Source organism: Chiloscyllium punctatum, chromosome 8, assembly GCF_047496795.1.
Source record: "Chiloscyllium punctatum isolate Juve2018m chromosome 8, sChiPun1.3, whole genome shotgun sequence".
Classification (NCBI taxonomy): Eukaryota; Metazoa; Chordata; class Chondrichthyes; order Orectolobiformes; family Hemiscylliidae; genus Chiloscyllium; species Chiloscyllium punctatum.
Window position 1 is genome coordinate 63,782,723 of NC_092746.1, and position 23,336 is coordinate 63,806,058.

Sequence of the window (23,336 nt, forward strand, 5' to 3'; positions counted from 1 at the left end):
AACCTCACTGCAATGTGCCTGACCACTTTAACTTTCCTTCCCACTCTGCCAAGGACATGCAAGTCCTGGGCTTCCTCCACTGCCAAACTCTTGCCTCCCGATGCTTGGAGGAAGAATGCCTCATCTTCTGCCTTGGGACCCTCCAACCACACGGGACCAATGTGGATTTCATCAGTTTTCTCACTTCCCATCCCCCACCTTAACCCAGATCAAACCATCCAATTCAGCACTGCCCTCTTGAACTGTCCTACCTGTCGATCTTCCTTCCCTCTTGTTCACTCTACCCTTCTCTCTGACCTATCAGCTTCACCCCTGTTTTCATCCATCTATCACATTCTCAGCTACCTTCCCCCCGCCTCACTCTCCTCCCACTTATCTCTCAGCAAACCTTGGGCCACTCTCTCACTCCTCATGAAGAGCTTACGTTCGAAATGTCGACTCTCCTGCTCTTTGGATGCTACCTGACCGCCTGTGCTTTTCCAGCATCACATTCTTCGACCCTGTATTTGTTATTCAGCTGTTCAACACTATTTGACGGCGATATGGGGCACATATAGTCTATGTATGTATACGGTAAAAGAGCAGTTATGTTCCTCAAAATGAAATCCAATGTCTTTATCTAGTGACCCAGTAAAATAAATTCAGATCCCACCATGACAGATAGGGAATTTAAATTTGAATATCTGAACAATTTTGTGATAGCTCATTTTGGTAATGATGACGCTGAAATGAAATTAGTTTAAAACCCATCTCATTCATAAAAGTCCTTTCAGGAAATTTTTGCAAGGTTTGGCCCGTTTGTGACTTTAAAGCCATAGAAATGTGATTAATTTTGAATTGCCCTGATTATATTATGGTCTTCAATACAAATAACTTTGGACATAAATGCCTGTTTAGTCAACAATGCCCACATCCCATGAAGGAATAAAGGAGGTGTAAACATTTGATATGAAAGGAGTCGAGTGTTGTACACTACATTTATTGGCAATTTGCATTTTTTTGCTGTGCCACAAGAACTAAGTTACATACACGATTTATAAACAGGCTATGGTTTGTTTTCATTGAAGAATAAAATAGTTGTATTTCCTGATTTCAAAGAGGCTTCCTGACTAGTTGCTTGTTTGCACTGGCACACCTTTGAGTCAAAAGGTTGTAGATTTAACTGTAAAAAGTAAAGCAGACATTCCATTGTCATACTGTTGATGGTGCTGGTCTTTGGATGAGAATCTGAACTGAAGTCCTGGATGTAGAAGGTCCCACAGTATTATACGACAAGTTAAATGCTGAGGGGATGTTTGCTCTCATGGGTGAATTTAGAACAAGATTGCAAGTTCCAAAGTAATGGCTCTCCTATTTTAGAAGGGGAGGAAGAGTTTATTCTTTAGGATTATTGGTGTTTGAGGTTCTCTTCCCAAGAAAGCAATGAAGGCTGTGTCTTTGGATTCTTTCAAGGCCGAGTAAGATAGATTGAGAAGAGAGTCCAGGAGGAATGCAGAAAACTGGATATGGGCCTCAAGCCAATCAGCCATGATACTATTGAATAGCAGAAAAGGCTCAAGGTATTGAATGGCCCACTTTGGTCCTCATTCTTAAGTTCTTGTTTTAAAAAAATGAGGGAGTTATAGGTTCTAGCCAATTTTATCCTTTAATGAACATCACTAAAACATTATCTGGTTATCATCACTTTTCTGATTATTAGAGTTTGTTTTATTAAAAATTGCCAAAAGCACTTTTTACAATAAAAGATGGCAACACTTGTACATTATGGCTTCATTGGCTATAAGGTAGTTTAGGGTGGTCAGTGGTCATTAAAAGTATTAGGCAAATTCAATTCTGTCTTTATTTTGTTTAATTAATAGACTTGGCTTGCCATATTTGCACTATACAATATCTCGAAAATACTGTATACTTTAAAAAGTTTACTTGTGAATAAATTTTTAAAAATAAAGTTGTTTGATAAGTATCTGATGTACTTGATGTCAGGTCATTTAAAGAATCAAATTGTGGAATTTTTATGCTGTCCAGTCAATCAGAAGGAGGATTCTTTGCCTTGAGGCATTTGAAATTTGGAAGAACAGGAATGAGCTGTGGAGGCTGGTACAATTACAACAACAGGGAAGCAAACCAGATGCTGAATTAATTGAGTCAGCAAAGATTCAAGATAGATGAAGCTGCACGAAATTGAAAATGAGAAAAACAGGAAAGAGAATTAGAAATGAAAAAAACTTGAACTTAGCAGAGAGGGGAAAAGGGAAGAGAAAGTACACACAAAGGGAGGATAAACAAAGGGGAAAAGCCTTTAAAGCGAGAGAGAGGGATAGAGAGACAGAGAGACTATGCTTAAGAGGCTAGAACCAGAAAAGAAAATGGCCTCTGTCTCTCGAGAACATTCTGATGAGGAAGGATCAGAATCCAATCCAAGACAGAGGGGCACCGTTTAAATGTGCACAAATTCTCCAAGAACCTCAGAAAGGAAGTTAAAAATCACACAACACCAGGTTATAGTCCAACAGGTTTAATTGGAAGCACACTAGCTTTCGGAGCGACGCTCCTTCATCAGGTGATTGTGGAGGGATCGATTGTAACACAGAATTTATAGCAAAAATTTGCAGTGTGATGTAACTGAAATTATACATTGGAAAATTGATTGTCTGTTAAGCCTTTCATCTGTTTCATCTCCAAACTCAGAAAGGAAGGTGCTGATGGTGGAGGTGATGTCTTAAGGCTGAAGTCTTTCCATTGTCACATCTTTAGGAAGATTGAGTAAGTTGAGGGATAAACCCATTAAACCATTAAGCTGTGTTAATGAGGTGTGCATACCCTTATTTTAGTCTTGGCTGCACCTGAATCGTGACCTAACATCTGGAATGGTACTAACAGGGATTGTCCATAGTTTACATGTAGACACAGTTTACTTAATCTGAGATAACAATTTTTTAAAAATGAGGGAGTTATAGGTTCTAGCCAATTTTATCCTCTAATGAACATCACTAAAACATTATCTAAAACATTAAGGAGCAAAAGTAGTAGCTTCTTCAGTACTAATACAAAGGTCAGGAGAAGTCAAGGAAAGCGGCATGTACAGGAAAATTTTCCAGAAAATTTTCCCTGTAGAGATAAAATTGGCAGTGCAACAGATGTTTAGTTATCTGAAACTTTCCTTGGGGTTTCTATGAAGGATCAGATCAAGTGTTCAACAGTTGTTCTCTCATTGGAGCTCAGCAAGTCAATCTAGAGTTAAGTAAAGTAACCCAATTGAATCAAACTGAAATTCAAGCTCAGGGAGTTGTGAAATGGTACCATGCGAGATATGGGATTCTGTTGAGAAAGTGGAGAGTTGCTCTTAGATATGTGGAAGAGGGAACAGTGCTGGATAGATTAGCTTTCAAATCTTTATTGTAAAAAGATTTCTTCCTTCTTTCGATCCACTCGTAGTATTGTTGTACCTTCACACAGTCTTGGTACAGAACCCTCTATTTGTGACCATGATTGTCAAGTATATGTTGCAGTGTTGGTACTGCTACTCAAATATTGTCAGGTGATACTATGAATAGTACATGAACTTCCTGTAATAGGACATGTAGCAATTCAGAAGAGCTAAGCACCTACGAGTCAACATTTTTACTTGTCAGATCTTCACAAGGATGTGGTACGGTTTTTTAAAAAAGTGACAGGTTGTGTGAAAGCCACAACATGCAATAAAACTGGCACCTTTTATTGCCATACCAGTTTTTGGGAAACCATTTAGCAGATTATTTGAAATTCTTACTGAAAGCAAAAGCAGGCACCAATACATTCTTACTATCATGGATATGGCTACTTGATTTCCAGAGGCCACGCCATTGAGAACAGATTCATGTGACAATCAATGAAAATCTACAGCTGGTTAAAAGGCAAAATATAGGATTTTTATTCAAGGATGACATTGGTGTGTTAGGGATGATCTTGAGTCAGGAGATCAGGATGTAGAATCTGTTTTTGGAACAGTCGAGGATAGAGGTCACTCGTGCATAAGAAGAAATATTGGGTACTTGTGATAAAGGAATAACAGTAACCATTGGTGGTTTTAATCTACATATAAACTTGAAAAATCAGATTGGCAATGGTGGCCTGGATAAGGATTTCATTAGATGATTTTGAGATTGTACCAAGAAACTGCATGTTCTGGAAGTAAGAGAGCAGCTTATACTTGAACTGCCATGGTCCATTTGGTGTAAATACTTTCACAATGCAGTAGGGAGGGAGTTCAAGAATCTTGATCCAGCAACTGAAGGGGTGGCAATAATTTACAAGTGAGTGGCTTGGCAGTAAGCTTTCGGTTTGTGGTGTTCCCATAGGGAGATGTTGGCCTAATGGTATTATTGTTAGACCATTAATCCAAAGATCCTGGTGATGATCTGGGGCCCCGGGTTCAAATCCCGCCATGCTAATTTGGATTCAGCGTTCTAAAAATCTGGAATCGAGAGTGTAATGATGACCAGGAAACTAATGATTGTTGGAAAAACACATCTGATTCACTAATATCTCTAGGGAAGGAAACTAACATCCTTACCTGGTCTGGTCTACATGTGATTCCAGATCCACACAATGTGCTTGACTCTTAACTGCCCTCTGGGCATTTAGGGATGGGCAGGAAAAACTGGCCAGGCTCGTGACACGATTCACATCCTATAAATAAATTTAAATAAACAAGTCTTATCCTGATAGTAGTGGACGTGGGTTTGGAAGGTTCTGATTAAGGAGATCTGGTGAAGTTCTGCAGTGCATCATATAGATGGGTACACACTGCTGCTATTGAGTGTCATTGGTGGAGATAGTGAATGTTTATTGATGTGGTGTCAATCAAGTGGGCTGCTTTGTCCTGGATGGTGTTGGGTTCTTAAGCATCGTTGGAGCTCATCCAGGCAAGTGGATCCATTCGGTCACACTCCTGACTTGTGTTGTGCAGATGGTGGACGAGCTTTGGGGAGCCAGGAGGTGAGTTGCACGCTACTTTTGTAGCAACAGCATTTATATGGCATAACTAGTTCAGTTTCTGCTCAATGGTAAACCACTTGGATGTTGATAATGGGAGATTCAGTAATACCATTAAATATCAATGGTCAGATTTTCTTGTTGGAGAGGGTCATTGCTTGAACCTGTGTGGTGCAAATTTTACTTTTTTTATTCATTCATACGTTGTGGCATTACTGGCTAGGCCAGCATTTTTTGCCCATTTGCAGTTAAGAGTCAACAACACTTCTATAGATGTAGAGTCACATGTGAGTCAGACAAAGGAAGGATGCAAATTTCTTTGCCTGAAGGACAATGATAAACCAGATGTTTGTTTTTACAGCAATCAAAAATGCTTACATAGCACTCACTTTTTATTCCAAAATTTTATTGAATTCAAATTTCACAATTTGGCATTGGTGAGATTTAAACCCATATCCCAAACGTATTAGTTTCAGGTACTGACTTGCGACTACATAACTGCCTCCTCATACTTGCCACCTGTCAGCCTGAGGAGAAAGTGAGGACTGCAGATGCTGGAGATCAAAGCTGAAAATGTGTTGGTGGAAAAGCGCAGCAAGTCAGGCAGCATCCAAAGAGCAGGAGAATCGACGTTTTGGGCATGAGCCCTTCTTCAGGATTCCTGAAGGGCTCATGCCCGAAACGTCAATTCTCCTGCTCCATGGATGCTGCCTGACCTGCTGCACTTTTCCAGCAATACATTTTCAGACCTGTCAGCCTGAATCTGGATATTATGCAGGTCTTGCTGCAATGAATGTTGCCAAGGCTTGAAAATTGCAGCCAAACGGACCCCACCACCAGGGATATATTTCCCTCCCTACCCCTTTCCGCCTTCCGAAAAGACTGTTCCCTCCGTGACTACCTGGTCAGGTCCATGCCCCCAAACATCCCACCCTCCCGTCCTGGCACCTTCCCCTGCCACCGCAGGAATTGCAAAACCTGCGCATACACGTCCTCCCTCACGTCCATCCAAGGTCCTAAAGGAGCCTTCCACATCTATCAAAGTTTGACCTGCACATCCACCAATATCATTCATTGTATCCACTGCTCCCAATGCGGTCTCCTCTGCATTGGGGAGACGGGGCACCTCCTAGCAGAGCGCTTTAGGGAACATCTCTGGGACACCCACACCAATCAACCACGCCACCCTGTGGCCCAACATTTCAACTCCCCCTCCCACTCAGCCGAGGACATGGAGGTCCTGGGCCTCCTTCACCGCCGCTTCCTCACCACCCGACGCCTGGAGGAAGTCGGCCTCATCTTCAGCTTCGGAACACTTCAACCCCAAGGCATCAATGTGGACTTCACCAGTTTCCTCATTTCCCCTTCCTCGATCTCACCCCAGTTTCAAACTTCCAGCTCAGCACCGTCCCCATGACCTGTGCTATTGGTCTATCTTCTTTTCCACCTGTCCACTCCACTCTCCTCTCTGACATATCACCTTCATCCAAACCCCATCCACCCAGTGTACTCTTTTCTACCTTCCCCCACCCTCCTCCCTGACTTATCATCTTCATCCCCACTCCCACTCACCTATTGTACTCTAAGCTACTTTCTCCCCACCCGTACCCTCCTCTCATTTATCTCTCCACCCTTCAGGCACTCTGCCTGTATTCCTGATGAAGGGCTTTTGCCTGAAACATCTATTTTCCTGCTCCTCGGATGCTGCCTGAACTGCTGTGCTTTTCCAGAACCACTCTACTCCAATAAATGATCGCATAGGCTAGGGTTGTTTTTCTTAGAACTCAGAACACTTGTGACTTAATCAAAATGTACAAAATAATGAGAGGCTTGGATAGAGTGGACAAGGAAGACCTGCTTCTCTTTGCTGAGAGATTAATTGCCGGGGGCACAGACTTAAGGTGAGTGGTCAAACACTTAAAGGGGACATGAGGAAAATTATTTTCATCCAGAGGCTGGTGGGGCCAGGAATTCACTGCTCAGTTTTGTGATTAGTTGGAAACCCTCAACTCATTTAAAAGGAATCTTCATCAGCACCTGAAGCTCTGTAATCTGCAGCACTGTGGACCAGGAATGGGTAAGTGGATTTAAGATGAGTGACTAGTTTATTAAGTCAGTGCAGAAATAATGGGCTGAATGGCTTCCTTCTGTGCTGTACCTTTTCAATGGATTTATCAGCTAGCTTTCTGTTGTGTTTATTGCCGGATTAATAGAGATAAGGCAGGAACAGGATACTGATTAAGGATGATCAGCCATGATCATATTGAATGGTGGTGCAGGCTCGAAGGGCAGAATGGCCTACTCCTGCACCTATTGTCTATTGTCTAATAGCAGATTTTGAATTAAAGGATGCAGTTTTGCTTCTCACCAAACAATGCAGTACAGTCAATTCTGAAAAAAAAGCATAGTTCAGATCCCATGCAATCCTGCGTTATAAGAAAATAGTGTAATAGCAGTCATTCAAACCGATGGGACCAGAATCACATTATAGCCAATACAGGTAAGTTTGCATTCTACAAATAATGGTCTAACCTCTTCAATTGTGTTATAGCCAATTCATGTTGAAGAAATGCATGTTATAGCAGAACCGATTGTAGTTTTAAAATTATTTTTAACTTTCTCAGTTTGACTTTGTGTCTTAGAGATTTGTAACCCATGAAGAATTCAAGAGAAAGAAGTAAGATTAATGCAGGATGTCAGATACACTTCTGCTCGGTATGGTTTTCATATTGGACATGCCTCAGCAAAAAATGTGATAGGTAATTGATCCAACTGCATTAATGAAGAGCATAAAAAAATCCCTTTTAGAATTTTAATAAAAATTATAGTGGCATGAGTATGATTTTTTGGATGTTGCTATCATTAAGAAATTAATTTAGCACTTTTGTATGGCCAGTGGTTCAGTGAAGAAATGATGAGAGCTTAATTTGCAAGTAACAGACAAGAGCTTTAACAAAATATGATACAAATATTTTTGACTACATCGAAGATAAGCCCAGTTGGTAGTTTTGTTACTGATGGATCATGTTATTTAAGTTCATTTTTAAAGAATGGATTTTATCAAATTGAAGGGAAGCTCAGTAACGTTTTTTAAAAAAAATAAATTTTCGCTGTTTGTTTCTGGGAGTTTAGAGAATTCACCAGCAATGAACAGCACGATGTGGTTCTCTGGATCATCTGATCTGTTTGTGAGGACAGCATGAAAAAAATGAAAGTACTGTCCTAAATTACACTTATTAGTTCAAATTAGTTCATTAAAGCTGTATATTTTGGAATATATGATATCAGGAATGAACATCAATGCATAAAAGTAAGAGCTTTTTGCATTGTAGAGTAGCGAATGATGAAAGTCCTTGTCATGTTTTGGTTGCTACTGATGGTTTGTTCAGATGATTGTTAAATTGACATGCTATTTCGACACTACTTTTGAAGGCTGAGAGGACCTGGTGGAAGCTAGAATAGGACGAGAATCACATTTTTTGCTCTGAGGCTAGTACAGGGTATTAAAGTGATTTTCAGTGATGAGGTGGGTGATGACTTATGGCAAATTTCTTTGCCTTTTTATGTTTTGAAGGCCCCTCCTGAATTATAAAATATTTGCACATCCCTATAGAATAACAAAGTGTTGTTCCTGTTATCCAGATGGAAACTGCCAAAAAGTGCAGCACAGAGCGATCTTGGTGTTCTTTTTTTGAAACACAATAAGTTAACATGCAGATACAGCAAGTAATTAAAGCAAATGGAATCTTGGCCTTTTATTCCTTTGAGGGTTGAAGGTTAAAAACAGTGTTTTGGAGCATTGTTATGGTTTTAGTCGTTATGTTTGAGAAAGATAATACTGGCATTCAAGATTGTTCATAAGATGAAGGGATTTACTTTATCAAGAATGGCTAAATGGTTATAGCCTTTTTGTCATTTGCATTTAGAAGCATGATGGGTGATCTTATTGAAACATACAAAATTCTGAAGGAGATTGCCATAGTAGATGTTGAGAAGATGTTCGTACTACTGAGGGAATCTTGAGCTAGGGAACATAATTATCGAATAAGGGGACATTCATTTGGAACAGATGCAAAGAAATTTCTTCTTCCAGAGGGTGATGGAAGACTGGAATTCTCTGACCCAGAGAATTGAGAGTCTAGATCACTGAAACTATTTAAAGAATGGGTAGGCAGATGCTTGAAATATTGGGTAAATCGATGGCTGTGCTGAGCTGGTCTGAAAAAGGAGTTGGAGCCTGGGCCAAATTAACCACTATCATGTTTAATGGCAGAGCAGGTTTGCAGGACTGAATAGTCCAGTCCTGCCCTTATTTAATCTGTTCTTATGAAATAGAAATGTTTGATCAGCATAATGCTATCAATGTAGTACATGTGGACTTCCACAAGGCTTTCGATACAGAACTAAATTACAGACTTCTGAGAAAGTTCACATCTCATGGAGTAAGAGGATAGTAGGAATATGGTTCCAGAATTGGCTGAGTGGTAGGAAACAGAGTAATGGTCATTAGATAATTTTTGGGCTGGAGGAAGGTTTGGAGTGGAATTTCCCAGGGTTGCTACTGGGACCCTGTTTTTCCCTATATTCATGAATGTTATAAATCTTAGTGTGCAAGGGGCAATTACAAAATTTGCAGATAATGCAAAAGTTGGATGCTTTGTAGAAATCATTCTGCTATAATGCACATTTTGTGAATGTGAACTTGTTGCAAAGTGATTGACGAGTTGGGGATACTGTTTCTAAAGCAGGAACTTTTAAACTGTATATTGGTTATATCACGATTCTGGCCCCATTAGTTTAAATGGCGCTGCTATTGTGTGATTTTTATATAACGTGAGATTGCACAAGAACAGGATTATCGTGTTATAACAGAACTGACCATAAGCTGAGAGGAGGAGTAAAAAACTTCCAAAGGATAGAGACAGGTTGGTGGAATGGGCAGATAGGTGGCAGATGATGATCAGTACAGAGATGTGTGAAGGTGGTGCATTTTGATAGGAAGAACATGGACAGACAATATAACAAACCAAAAGAGAGTACAGGAGCAGAGGGTTCTGTGTTGTATATTGTGCAGATCATTTACAGTGGCTGAACATGTGGAGAGAGCAGTTAATTAACCAGGGACATTATTAGTAGCAGCATAGAATACAAGAGCAAGGAGTTGATGTTGAGCTGACACAAGACACGTGATAGGCCACAGTTTGAGTATTGTGTACAGTTCTGGGTGTCATACTGTAGGAAAGTTGTGAATGCTTTGGAAAGCATGCAGAAAAGAATTATGAGAATGGTTCCATGGATGAAGGACTTCAGTTACGTGGATAGTTTGGAGAGATTGAGATTGTTCTCTTTGGAGAGAATAAGGCGAACAGGAGATGTGATTGAGATTTTCGATATTATGAGGGCACTGGATAGAGTAGGTAGGGACAAACTGTTTCTCTTGAAAAGGATCAACAATAACAATCAGAAGGCACAAATTTGAAGTGATTTGCAAAAGGAGAAAATACAAGGCGAGAAAAAAACCTTTGCACACTACGAGTGATTTGATTATGGAATGCACTATCTGATACTGTGTAGAGGCGTGTTTAGTATAAGTATTCAAGAGCACATTAGATGACCATTTAAGTATGAACAATGCGCAAGGATATGGAAAAAAGGCAGAAGGCACTATGTTTGGATGCTTATTTGGAGATCCAGTGTGAACATGAGCGGAGTAGATTCCTAATGGGGAGATGAACAACACAATGAACATCATGACAGTTGTCAGGGTTAGCCTAAACACAATTTTCAGAACATATGGTCCTAAATAAACACCAGAATGCAGTGGTTACAAGCCCTGATCAAATCAGCTGGCAAATGTTATGTCTTCAAGCCAATGAAGCATAAGCAACACCTTGAAAAGTTAGTATTTCAAATTTTCTTGTTGCATATTCAGTGTTTCACATTAAATGGGCCATGGGATTGTTAGCACAAAGTAGGTTGGTTGAGGTTGTTGGAATCCCATCATTTCCATCTGAGGGCATTAATTCAGGAATAAAAACAGAATATTGCAAATGCTGAAGATCTGACATAAAACAAAGTGCTTGAGAAACTCCGCATGTCATCATTAGTACCAAAGGACAGTCATTGAAATTGAAACATTAACTTGGTTTCTGTCTCCACAGATGCTGCTAGACCTGCTAAGTTTCTCCAGTGCTTGGTTTTTATTTAATCTCTTCAGGAGTTGTTTAGTGTTGTGTCCGAGGTCCAACCATCTTCAGCTGCTTTATAAATTACATACATTAATGATTGTACAATATTCAGCGCCATTTGCAACTCTAATCCTGAAGTCGTCCCTGCCCATATGCAGCAAGATCTCAGCAACATTCAGGCTTGGATTAATAAAGACAAGTGACATTCATGCTGAGATTGACCATTTCCATAAGAATGAATTTCTAGGGGTGATGGTAAGATTCTATGATATTTACATCACTGATTCACCCACATTTGTTGACTAGAAACTAAACTGGACCTGTCAGGTCAGAAGTTGGTAATTCTGAAGAGAAAAAGGACAAGCCCTATGTGTGATTAAATATCCCCTACTTGCCGAGATGACTGCAGCTCTAACAATACTCGAAGCTCAACACAATTTATGACAAAGCTGCCTGCTTGACTGGCAACCCATCCATCACTTACCATTTACTCCCTTTATGCACCGTAATGACAGTGTGTAACGTCAACAAGGTGCGCTGCAGTAACTCACCAAGGCTCCTTAAGACAACACCTTCCAAGCCCACAATCACTGCCATCTAGAAGGGCAAGGGTAGTGGATATTTGAAAACACCATCACCTGAAAGTTCCCCTCCAAGCCACTCACCATCCTGACTTGGAAACATATTGCTGTTACTGTACTGTTGCTGGGTCTAAGTTTGGAACTCTCTAACTGCAACATGGAGAAGGCAGATCACCACCATCAGCTCCAGGACAATTGAGGATGGGGCCTAGCCAGTGACATGCACATTCTGTGAATGAATAAAAAAAAGCCATCTCTAATACTAGAAGTTGCAAATGAAAAGGTACCCCAGAATTTTGGATGTTTCTAATGCATCTATCCTTTCCATAATTAAAACTCCATAAGAAACTGAGCTGTTGTTCACAGCATTTTGCAACAGCTATATGTTCTGTTGTATTTCTCAATCATAATTACATATCAATATTAATAATGTTTCAGTTATTTGAGTTGCATTATATTTGGTAGATTATGTTGCCCAAATCTCCATGCAACAATTTCAAGGACTCCCTGAAGAAGTACCTCACTGTTCCATATCAACCATTGCCAAAGAGCTGTAGGTTGTGATGACTGGAAATGCCACGTGGGAAGTGTTGGGTTGTTAGCTCAAAGTAAATTAGTTGAGGTTGTTGAAAGCAAGTCATTTCAGTCTGAGGGCATCAATTCAGGAATAAAAGCAGAGTACTGCAAATACTGAAGATCTGAAATAAAACAAAGTGGCCACAAACATCACACTTGGTATCTTCGTGCTGCAGTACATCCACTAATGATTGGTCATTCCATCTCTATAACAGGGCCTGATCTAAGATACCTATCTCTTTTCCTCAAAGTGATAGCTGGGGTTAGGTGCACCCTCTGGGGTTTTGCTGCTATGATTCAATTGGAAGGTGAACTTCATGATTGTTTTTTAAAAAGTTTATGTATGAGGTGAAGGATTAAAGTAATGCTCATGAAATCTTGAGACTGAGTGAAGAACTAGTATGAAAAAAGAAGGCAGGATTGAATTATTCCCAAGGTGACAGCACCCGCTATAAAAACACCTTTGAGAGAAAGGCCTGAATAGCCATCAGCAGACCTGTAGCTGAGGAGTACAACCTTCATTGACTGTAAAATGCTTTGAAATATCTGCAGCTTGTGAAATTACGAATGAATGTATGACTGTATTTATGTTTTCTCTTGTTAATGATTGGTCCAAAGAATTTAATCTTGAACTACATTACAATTTAAACTATAATAGCTTTCCTGCCTGTGTAGGGCTTGCGCATTCTCCCTGTGTCTGCGTGGGTTTCCTCTGGGTGCCCTGATTTCCTCCCACAGTCTAAACATGTGCAGGCTAGGTGGATTGGCCATGCTAAATTGTCCATAATGTCTAGGGATATGCAAGCTAGGTGGGTTAGCCATGGGAAATGCAGGGTTACAGGGATAGGGTGAGGGGAGTCAGTGAGATGCTCTTCGGAGGATCGATGTGGACTCGATGGTCAGACTGGTTTACTTCCACACTGTAGGGATTCTCTGATTTTTATTATTTATCTCTGACTGAACTTTTGATAGAAGTTTACTTGTTTTGCTTCAATCTGGCCGAGCTTGCTCATTGAACTCATCAAACATCAAAGCTGTAAAGCGAACACTGACTCGATTATCCCCACAGACAAGCTTCTCCATGGATGTCATTCAATTCATTTTGAAATTATACTGAAACAAAAGGTAGCAGTTGACTGCATGCCTCATTATTAAATTTGATCAACAGCCATTCAGGGAAGGTTGCATTTCTCTAATTGGATGGAGAGACAGTCTTTGACGACAGAGTTGTCTGAATTTATTGTTATCAGCTATATGCTCAGTTTACAAACTAATGTACCTATTTGTATATTTTTAAAATTGCATGTGTTGCTTTAGGACAGAGCTTTCTATTTTTACAAACCTGAATGATGCAAAATTGAATCCATTTGTTATATTTGGATGCCATATCATCAAACTTGCACATGAAATGAAAAGCAGAACAAGAGTAAGACATTTTCATCACCTTACATTGTTGTTAGCAACACAAACACCATTATTTCATCAGTATGATTCTCTCCATGTGATACGAAGAAATGACTGAGATTACTGGATATAGAAAAAGTTATATATGGATGGACTCTAAGAGCATCCGAGCTGCATTCAACGAACCACAGAATGGTTACAGCCAACTTTCCAAATTAACATCTCAGTCAGTGCCATTTTCCTGGCCTGTGAACTGTCTTCCACTACACAATCAGGCAATACATTCCAGACCTAACCACTGGCTTTTCCTTATACCATTTTCATTCCTTAGTTGTGAGATGTGAGCGTTGCTTGCTGGGCCAGCATTTATTGTCCATCCCTGATCGCCCTTGTGAAATGTTTGTGAGCTGTCCTTTTGAACATCTGCAGTCTTATGTGCTGTAGGTTGACCCACAGTACCATTAGGGAGCACCCTGTCATTCTCTTTTGTCATCCAGGGAGCTCTGGACTTGTTTGCCCCACCTTTTTAGTTTGAGGGATGTACCGTGGCTTTGCAAGAACCATCTATACTTTGAAGGCAGCCCATTGCTCAGCTCTCATTCTTCCTTCCAACCTTTGAATCCATTTATTCAACCCAGATCCATTTTTAGGCCAGTGAGGTTGGCATTCTCTCATTTAATGATTCTTATTCGGGGTTATTCACTATCCTTTTCCATCGTTGCCCAATTGAAGCGAGTACTTCAAAACTAGCTGTGCCCCTGACCAAATTGTTCCTGTATCGTCGCAATTATGGTACCCTAACAAAATGAAAACTGGCCAAATATGTCCTAATGTAAAAAAAAAGCAAATTCACTCCAGTCAGTATCTGTGCCCATCCATTATTCTCAATCAGCAACAGTTTTTTAAGGAGTCATCAACAGTTGCTGTCAAATGACACTTACCAGTAACCCTTTCATCAATGCTCAATTTGGAGTCTGCTAAGACTATTAAGCACCTGATTTCAACATGGACACCAAAGCTTAATTCCAAATTTGAGGTGAGAATCATTGCCCTTGATAACACAGCAGGATTTGACTGAGAGTGGCATCAAGAGACCCTTGCAAAATTAAGATAGTGACTGTAATAAATAAAAGCAAGAGTTAGCTATCAAGGTAGGCTCAGAGTGAATGACTCAAAGAGGGCTTGTGAGCAGTCCTGAAAGGCAGTCTGATTCATTTTATGAGCTCGGTGTCCCTACTTGCAAAGAATCCTTGCAGCAGCATTGCTATGGAAGGTGCCACTGTGCCCTGCAGTGTAGCAGTGAAGTGTATGTGTACTTTAAGTGGATTGGAGATGTGCTACTTGTTGGATGCCAGTATCCGTGGAACATGCCCTAAGATGTTGGTGCCAGCTGTCCAAAATGGAGGTCTGAGGGGCAAGTGGCGAGACTGGAGTGATCTGGTACCGGCTCTGACTTTCATGTTGGGGATTCTAAGAACCTAGTTTCTATCTGTTGGAAGGTGGGGTAAGAACCTGCATATTAATGAGGTGAGATTAATTAATAATTATGATAATGAGCAATAACTCCTGTTAATAGTTCTGTCACTGATCATCAGCAGGAATATCATCTTCACGTTCAGGACATAATAGGAAAATGCAACTTATTGATCCCAACATTAAGAAAGATCTTTTTTGCGATTCTCCACAATTCCTCATCAGACTCCATGTTTTTCAGGAAGATTCCACCCAAGTTCAACTCCTTGATAACTATGCAGCAGATCTCCAAACACTCACACTGAACCCTCTGACTCCCTCCCCTTGATATTCCAACACCCTCCTCATCTCCACCTGTCTAGCCTCCACCACCTATCCACATAAACATCCATATCTATGCCCTTGCCACACTGTACTACCATTTCACCCACCATACCCTTTATCCATTTCTGTCATCCATCCTACCCCTCACTAATCCTGCTCCTCATCCACCTTACCTCTCATTCCCCTTGTCCAACCTAGCCATTGATTATTGTCCTTTCTACCCATTGTACTCCTTCTCCAACATGCCCCCCTTATCTATTAACTTTATGTTCCTTGTCTTCTTTTCGCTGTCCTTACCCAATCTCCCCCCATATCCACTTAACTTCTCCACTTACCTTCTCTCTCTAGCTTTGCGAAGAAACCGACACGTTTAAACTTACAATAATACACTAGCTAGAGCTATTAAAAGTGGGTGTGGCTTGTCCTCCCTCGCTGATCGAACGCACCGAAAAGCAGTTATATTTCAGTTTCGTTCTTCGTTTTTGTGAAACCAGGATTGGGCGGAAGACCCTGGAACTCCTCTGTGGTAGTGAAAGTAAGAGTGAAGCGATCACCTAACAATGATGGTCACATGTTGTGGGATTCGGGGTGTCATTGGCAAGCGTTCTTAAAACTTTTCGCTTTGTTTGCAGTGTGATCAAACTTTTGGGTAATTTTGTTTTGTGGAAGTAATCCCAGTTTCTTGTACTCCACATGTTTGTCAACTGAGACATTTGGACTATAAATGCCGTTGTTAATCAGATATTTTTCATAATACAGTTGTCAAGTATATATTGCTGAAAAATTGCTCCGTCGCAAAAGTGAGATTTTGTACAAAAATCTTGTACCCATGAAAAGTTGAGTTGTCTGCTTCAGCACACTTATGGTGCGTGTATGTTTTGAGTTCATTTGCCCCCTGCTTTTTGGTCCTTTCCTAGACGATTATTAATTCAAATTAGTGTTCAAGAAATGAAGCTCCAGAATATCAAAGGAAATATTGACATTTTTATCTGTTTTTAGCAACTGTTGTGCCGACAAATCAACAAAGAATAATTAGTTACCTGTTCTGTTTTCTTTTTCCAGTTGAGGTGTGGGAAATATGAAAGGGTGCAGTAATTTCAGTTAACTCAGCTGGTTAGTGTGTATGCTTAACAATCCTGACATTTTGTGAGCCAGGGTGTTCGCCTCTTGCCCATTATAATGTCATGGTATCATTGGAAAGATGGCCAGAGATGGCGATATGCAGAAGTCGACAATTTGGATAACTGAGGACTGCCCAAAAATAGAGAACTGCTGAGGCATGATCTTAGCATGCTTAACATCTTCAATCTATTTGGTAGAATGTTTTACTTTATTGCAAAACACTGCTTTTGAATGTTTTCTAATATTTTTAGATTCCCCCCCCCCCCCATGTTGAACTCCAGTTTTTCTGTTCTAATTATGCAAAATTTAAGGTCCAGAACTTAAGGTCTATCAATCAGTTGCTCAACTTCTTAAAATGGGAGTCATTAAGAAGTGTTGAGATGTATATTGTAGTATACATTAAAGCCTCCTCCTCCTCCTCAGAAACATTGACCTCACAGGTTGGATCAGCTATATGCTTGTTGGGATAGTTGGCCTTAATTTAAGTGCATTAACTTACCAATGTTGCTCTTTGTTCTTAAAAAATGTCATTTTCCTTAAAGGGATATTTTTATTTGTACGAAAGCTTAAGACTTTAGTTAGAAGAATTCTTCTAATTGGAGTTAACAGGCAGTGCAAAAGTCTCAAAACTGCAACCATATTGATGAAGGGGAAGAAATATTTGCATTTGATAAATATTTGATATGCTGGTACCATGGCAAGGACAAATTTGAGATGCTTTGACATACTGTGTGCAGAGGATCTGTGAGAATGGATAGACACTTGATAGGGCAAAGATGCAGTCAGTGTGATGGGTTAAAGTGTGTCTATTTTAATGTAAGAATCAGAAATAAAGGTGATGAACTTAGAGCATGGATTGGTACTTGGAACTATGATGTTGTGCCTAGTACGGAGACTTGGACATCACTGGAGCAGGAATGTTGTTGGATGTTCCAAGGTTTAGATATTTTTAAAGGAATAGTGAGGGAGGTAAAAATGTGAAGGAGTGGCATCGCTAAGCAAGGATAGTATCACAGCCACAGAAAGGGAGGTCATCAAGGAGAGTTTGTCTTCAGAGTCAGTTTGGGTGGAAGTCAGAAACAGGAAAGGAGCAGTCACTTTATTGGGAGTTTTCTACAGCGCCCCCCCCCCCGGCCATAGTAGCAGAGACATGAAGGGACAGATTGGGAGGCAGATTTTGGAAAGGTGCAGGAATACAGGTTGTTGTCATGGGTGGCTTTAACTTCCCCAATATTCGTTGAAACCTCTTTAGTTCAAGTAGTTTGTGTTGAGCTGTTTTTGTCAGGTGGGTCCAAGAAGGGTTCCTGACTCAATATGTAAATATGCTGACCAGAGGGGAGGTCATATTGAATTTGGTGCTTGGCACTGAACCAGGCCAGGTGTCAGACCTCCCCGTGGAAGAGCACTTTGGTAACAGTGATCACAACACCCTGACCTTTACTCTAGTCATGGAAAGGGATAGATGAAGGTGGTAAGCAAAAGTATTTAATTGGGGAAGAGGGAATTACAATGCTACTAAGCAGGAACTGGGGGACCTAAATTGGGAACAGATGTTCTCTGGGAAATGCACGACAGCATTGTGGATTGTTTAGGAAGCAATTGCTGATTAGTCCTGGACAGGTTTGTCCCACTGAGGCAAGGAATGGATGGTATGTTGAAAGAACCTTGGGTGACAAGGGATGTAGAACATCTAGTCAAGTGGAAGAAGGAAGCTTACTTAAGGTTGAGGAAGCAAGGACCAGTCAACACTCTACAGGATTACAATGTAGCCAGGAAGGAACTGAAGAATGGACTTAGGAGAGCTTTAAGGGGGCATGAAAAAGCTTTAGCAGATAGGATTAAGGAAAGCCCTAAAGCATTCTACACTTATGTTAGTAAGAAGATGGCCAGAGTAAGGGTCGGGCCGATTAGGGATCGTGGAGGAAACTTGCACCTGGAGTCGCAGGAGGTAGGGGAGGTCCTTGATGAATACTTTGCTTCAATATTCAGAGTCATAGAGATGTACAGCATGGAAACAGACTCATCCATGCCGACCATATATCCCAACTCAATCTAGTCCCACCTGCCAGCACCTGGCCCATATCCCTCCAAACCCTTCCTATTCATATACGTGTTGCAATTGTACCAGCCTCTACCACTTCCTCTGGCAGCTCATTCCATACACGTACCACCCTCTGAGTGAAAAGGTTGTCCCTTAGGTCTCTTTTATATCTTTCCCCTCTCACCCTAAACCAATGCCGTCTAGTTCTGGACTTCATGATCCCAGGGAAAAGACTTTGTCTATTTATCTTATCCATGCTCCTCATAATTTTGTAAACCTCTATAAGATTACCCCTCAGCCTCCGACGCTCCAGGGAAAACAGCCAGCCAGTTCAGCCTCTCCCTGTAGCTCAGGTCCTCCAACCCTGGCAACATCCTTGTAAATCTTTTCTGAACCCTTTCAAGTTTCACAGCATCTTTCCGATAGGAAGGAGACCAGAATTGTATTCAATGTTCCAACAGTGGCCTAACCAATGTCCTGTACAGTTGCAACATGACCTCCTAACTCCTGTACTCAGTACTCTGACCAATAAAGGAAAGCATACCAAACACCTTCTTCACTATCCTATCTACCTGCGACTCCACTTTCAAGGAGCTATGAATCTGCACTCCAAGGTCTCTTTGTTCATTCTACTGAGAGGGACCTTGACATTTCTGAGGACAGACTGTGAAACAGACTGATATGCTTGAGCAGTTTGATGTTAAGAAGGAGGATGTGCTTAAAACATTGAGAATCGCATGGGCCAGAAGGGAATGTACCCTAGGTCATTTACAGGAAGCGAGGGAAGAGATTGCTGCACCTTTGGCAATGATCTTTGTGTGCTCACTGTCACTGGATTAGTACCAGGTGATTAGAGGGTGGCAAATGTTATTCTCTTGTTCAAGAAAGGGAATAGGAACAATTCTGGAAATAGGAGAAGGTGAGGGCTGCAGGTCCTGGAGATCAGAGCCAGGAGTGTGGTGCTGGAAAAGCATAGAAGGTCAGGCAGCATTCGAGGATTAGGAGAATCAACGTTTCAGACATAAGCCCTTCATCCTGATGAGGGAGCTAAGATTTTTCTCATGTCCTGTTACAGCTCTCCTAAGTCCATTCTTCAGTTCCTTCCCAGCTGCCTTGTAACCCTTTAGAGCCCTGTCTGTCCTTTCCTCCTCCAACCTTAAGTAAACTTCCTTCTTCCAGCACCAGACTCATAATCTGGAAATTACAGACCAGTCAGGCTCATGTCTATGGTGGGCAAATTTATTGGAGAGCATTCTGAGATAGGATTTATGATTACTTGGAAAACCATGGTATGATTAGAGATAGCCACCGTGGTTTTGTGAGGGGCCGGTCATTGCCTTACAAACCTTATTGAATTCTTCGAGGATGTAACAAAACATCTTGATGAAGGTAAAGCAGTGAAAGAGGTGCACATGGATTTTAGCAAGGCATTTGATAAGGTTCTCCATGGTAGGTTCATTCAGAAAATAAGGAATTATGGGATAGAGGGAAATCTGGCTGTCTAGAGACAGAATGGATGGCCCATAGAAGACAAAGGGTTGTGGTAGATGGAGTGTATTCAGTCCGGACTTGGTGACCAGTTGTATTCCACAGGGATTGGTTCTGGGACCTCTACTCTTTGTGCTTTTTATAAATGACTTGGATGAGGAAATGGAAGGGTGGGTTAGTAAGTTTGCTGATGACGTGAAGGTTGGTGAAGCTGTGAATAGTGTGGAGGGCTGTTGTAGGTTGCAACAGAACATTGACAGGGTGCGGAACTGGGCTGAGAAGTGGCAGATGGAGTTCAACTTGGAAAAGTGAAGTGGTTCACTTTGGAAGGTTGAATTTGAATGCACAATATAGGGTTAAAGACAGGATTATTGGCATTCTAGAGGAACAGAGGGATCTTGGAGTGCATGTCCATAGATCCCTCAGAGTTGCCACCCAAGTTGAAAGAGTTGTTCAGAAGGCCTCTGGTATGTTGGCTTTTATTAGCAAAGGGATTGAGTTTAAGAGCTGCAAGGTTATGCTGCAGCTCTATAAAACCCTGGGTGACCACACTTTGAATATTATGTTCAGTTCTGCTCACCTCATTATAGGAAGGATGTGGAAGCTCTAGAGAGGGTGCAGAGGAGATTTACCAGGATGCTGCCTGGACTGGAGAGCATGTCTTATGAAGAAAGTTTGAGAGCGCTAAGGCTTTTTTCTATGGAGCGAAGAAGGATAAGAAGTGACTTGACAGAGGTGTACAAGATGATGAGAGGCATAGATAGAGTGGATACCCAGAGACTTTTTCCAAGGCTGCCAAAGTTTATCATGAGGAGGCATAATTTTAAGGTGATTGGCAGAAGGGTTAGGGGAGATGTCAAATGTAGTTTGTTACACAGAGAATGGTGGGTGTGTGGAACGCACTACCAGCAGTGGTAGTAGAGTCATATACATTAGGGACATTTATGCAACTCTTGGATAGGCATGTAGAAGATTGTACAATGAACGGTACGTGAGTCAGTCTGAAAGGTTGGCATAACCTCAAGAGCTGAAAGGCCTATTCTGTGCTGTACTGTTCTACGTTCTGTGTTCTAACACTTGTTAGTCAAGTTTAGAAATTGAGATCTACACAGCAGTCCTCATATTTATTACTAACTGCACCTATGTCACAATTATGCGAATGAGGCTGTTTTCCCTGGAGTGTTGGAGGCTGAGGGGTAACCTTACAGAGGTTTGTGAAATCATGAGGGGCATGCATAGGGTAAATAGACAAGGTCCTTTCCCAGGTGGGGGAGTCCAGGACTAGAGGGCATAGGTTTCGGGTGAGAGGGAAACAATTTAAAAGGGACCTAAGGGGCAACTTTTTCTTGCAGAGGGTGATGCATGTATGGAATGATCTGCGAGAGGAAGTAGTGAAAGCTAGTACAACAACAACATTTAAAAGGGCATCTGGATGGCTAGATGAACTGGAAATGGGCCAACAGCTGGCAATGGAAGTAGTTGAGTTTTGGATATCTGGTCGGCATTGACAAATTAAACCGAAGGGTTTTTTTCCATACTGTACATGTCTATGAGTTTATGACTCAATAACTAAGCACTTAACCCAGTGCCTGGAGTGCCAATTAATAAACTGTTCATTTCTAGAGTTTTTGAGTTTCTTTTTTTTTGTTGTTGTGTAACCTCAAGGCTTGTAGATTGATAATGGTGAACTTTATGGGAGCAGCAGATGTGCTGCTTGTTGCTGAGTGCCTAACTTTTATCCTGCTTTTCTAACCATGTTGCAATTATCATGAGCCAGTTAAACCTTCAGATCCGTGGACCACTACGATGTTGAAGGTGATGGAGTTAAACATTGTGCAAACGACTGTGTTCCTGGCATTATCATGGAGGGAAAGCACCCCTGAAGAAAAACATTTTAGTACTGATTTTGGGTGCTAATAATTGGTCTCTGACAACCATATCCTTGGTTGAATACTAACAACGCTCAGCTCTTTCTGTTCAGACAGAAACTGAGTTGCAGGTTGATGACTTTATTCAGAATTGGAAGATGTTAGGATGAACAGCTTTTATGCAAGTACAGAGGCAGGGTAGGGATGTATGGAATGATCCAGAGGAGAACAATTGTGTGATTAAAATACAAGAGTGATAATGGGACAAGTAAAGAAGCAAACGATGAGCAACATGCAGTATAATAAATTGAAGCAAAATAATTGAAATGAGAAACATTTTGTGTATCAAATTTCATTTTAATTTCATATTTCTTCTGGATGTTGTATCCATTAGATGATGACTTATTTTGGCAAATGTTTACATTAGGGTATCTTAAAGTAGATTATTTTCCTCTGTTTGTACAGTGGAAGTTTCGGAATGTGTGAATGTTACAACACGGCGGTAAACCCTTCTGCTAATTAAACCAAACACCCAGAAAAACTCACCTCGCCTCGTAATCTGTTAAAGTATGAGTGGCAGTGAACTGCATCAAATTCCATGTTTTAACAAAAAATATCAATTTATTCTTTAACTCTAAAAGTGAACATTAAGCAACTTTTTACAACTCTAAGCCTCCTTTTTCTTAAAGATTTGTTATCTACCTCCCACTCTATAATAACATACTGATCCAATAAAGCCCATATTAAATTTAAAGCAACTTAATTTTCAACACCAGACAGTGGCTGCCATCTCCGGTGTTGATTTTCCTCTGTAGATCTCTCTGGGTCATCTTGGATCTTCTGCATATGAAAAAAAGGCAACTTTGACAGAGAGTGTGGTGAATTGCAGTCTTTCAGTGACAATTGGTGCTCTCCTGACTAACTGACCAAAATGCCTGCTTTTCCTAATACCCTGAACATCGGATTGTCTCATTGGTTTAATGTTGTCAAAGCAGTAAAATTCAAATTTGATTGGGTTTTAGTATCTTGGTGCATAATTTAAACTGGTTAAATCCAAACTTCTGAAAACAACTGAGGTATCTAGGTTACAGCCAAACATTCCATCTTTCAATTTTCCAGCACACTGTTTGATTGCTAGTCGGTCACGTGCCAAGTGCTTGCCGGCTTTCAGCTTTCACGCTCTCTTAAAAGTTCAGTACACACCTTCAACTTCATAACAGTGAAGTGGCTCACTCATTTGTGATAAGCCTCTCAAAATGTATTTTTAGGCAGTTATGTCCCAACTTTAGTTCTGAAA

The 23,336-nt window shown here is 40.8% G+C and overlaps 1 protein-coding gene across 7 annotated transcripts in view; it reads left to right on the forward strand.

Annotated features, from left to right (window-relative positions):
* The window catches only part of tpk1 (thiamin pyrophosphokinase 1), a 385,692-nt gene that overhangs the window by 20,810 nt on the left and 341,546 nt on the right, over nt 1–23,336 (forward strand). Inside the window, exon 1 of one of the 7 annotated variants that reach the window (XM_072575661.1) lies at nt 15,944–16,055. The exons of 5 other annotated variants lie outside the window; for them this stretch is intronic. The gene's annotated coding sequence lies outside the window, so the exon portion shown is untranslated. Of the gene's footprint in view, nt 1–15,943; nt 16,056–23,336 lie in introns of those variants that run through there. One more of the 7 variants, XM_072575658.1, reaches the window with a different exon arrangement.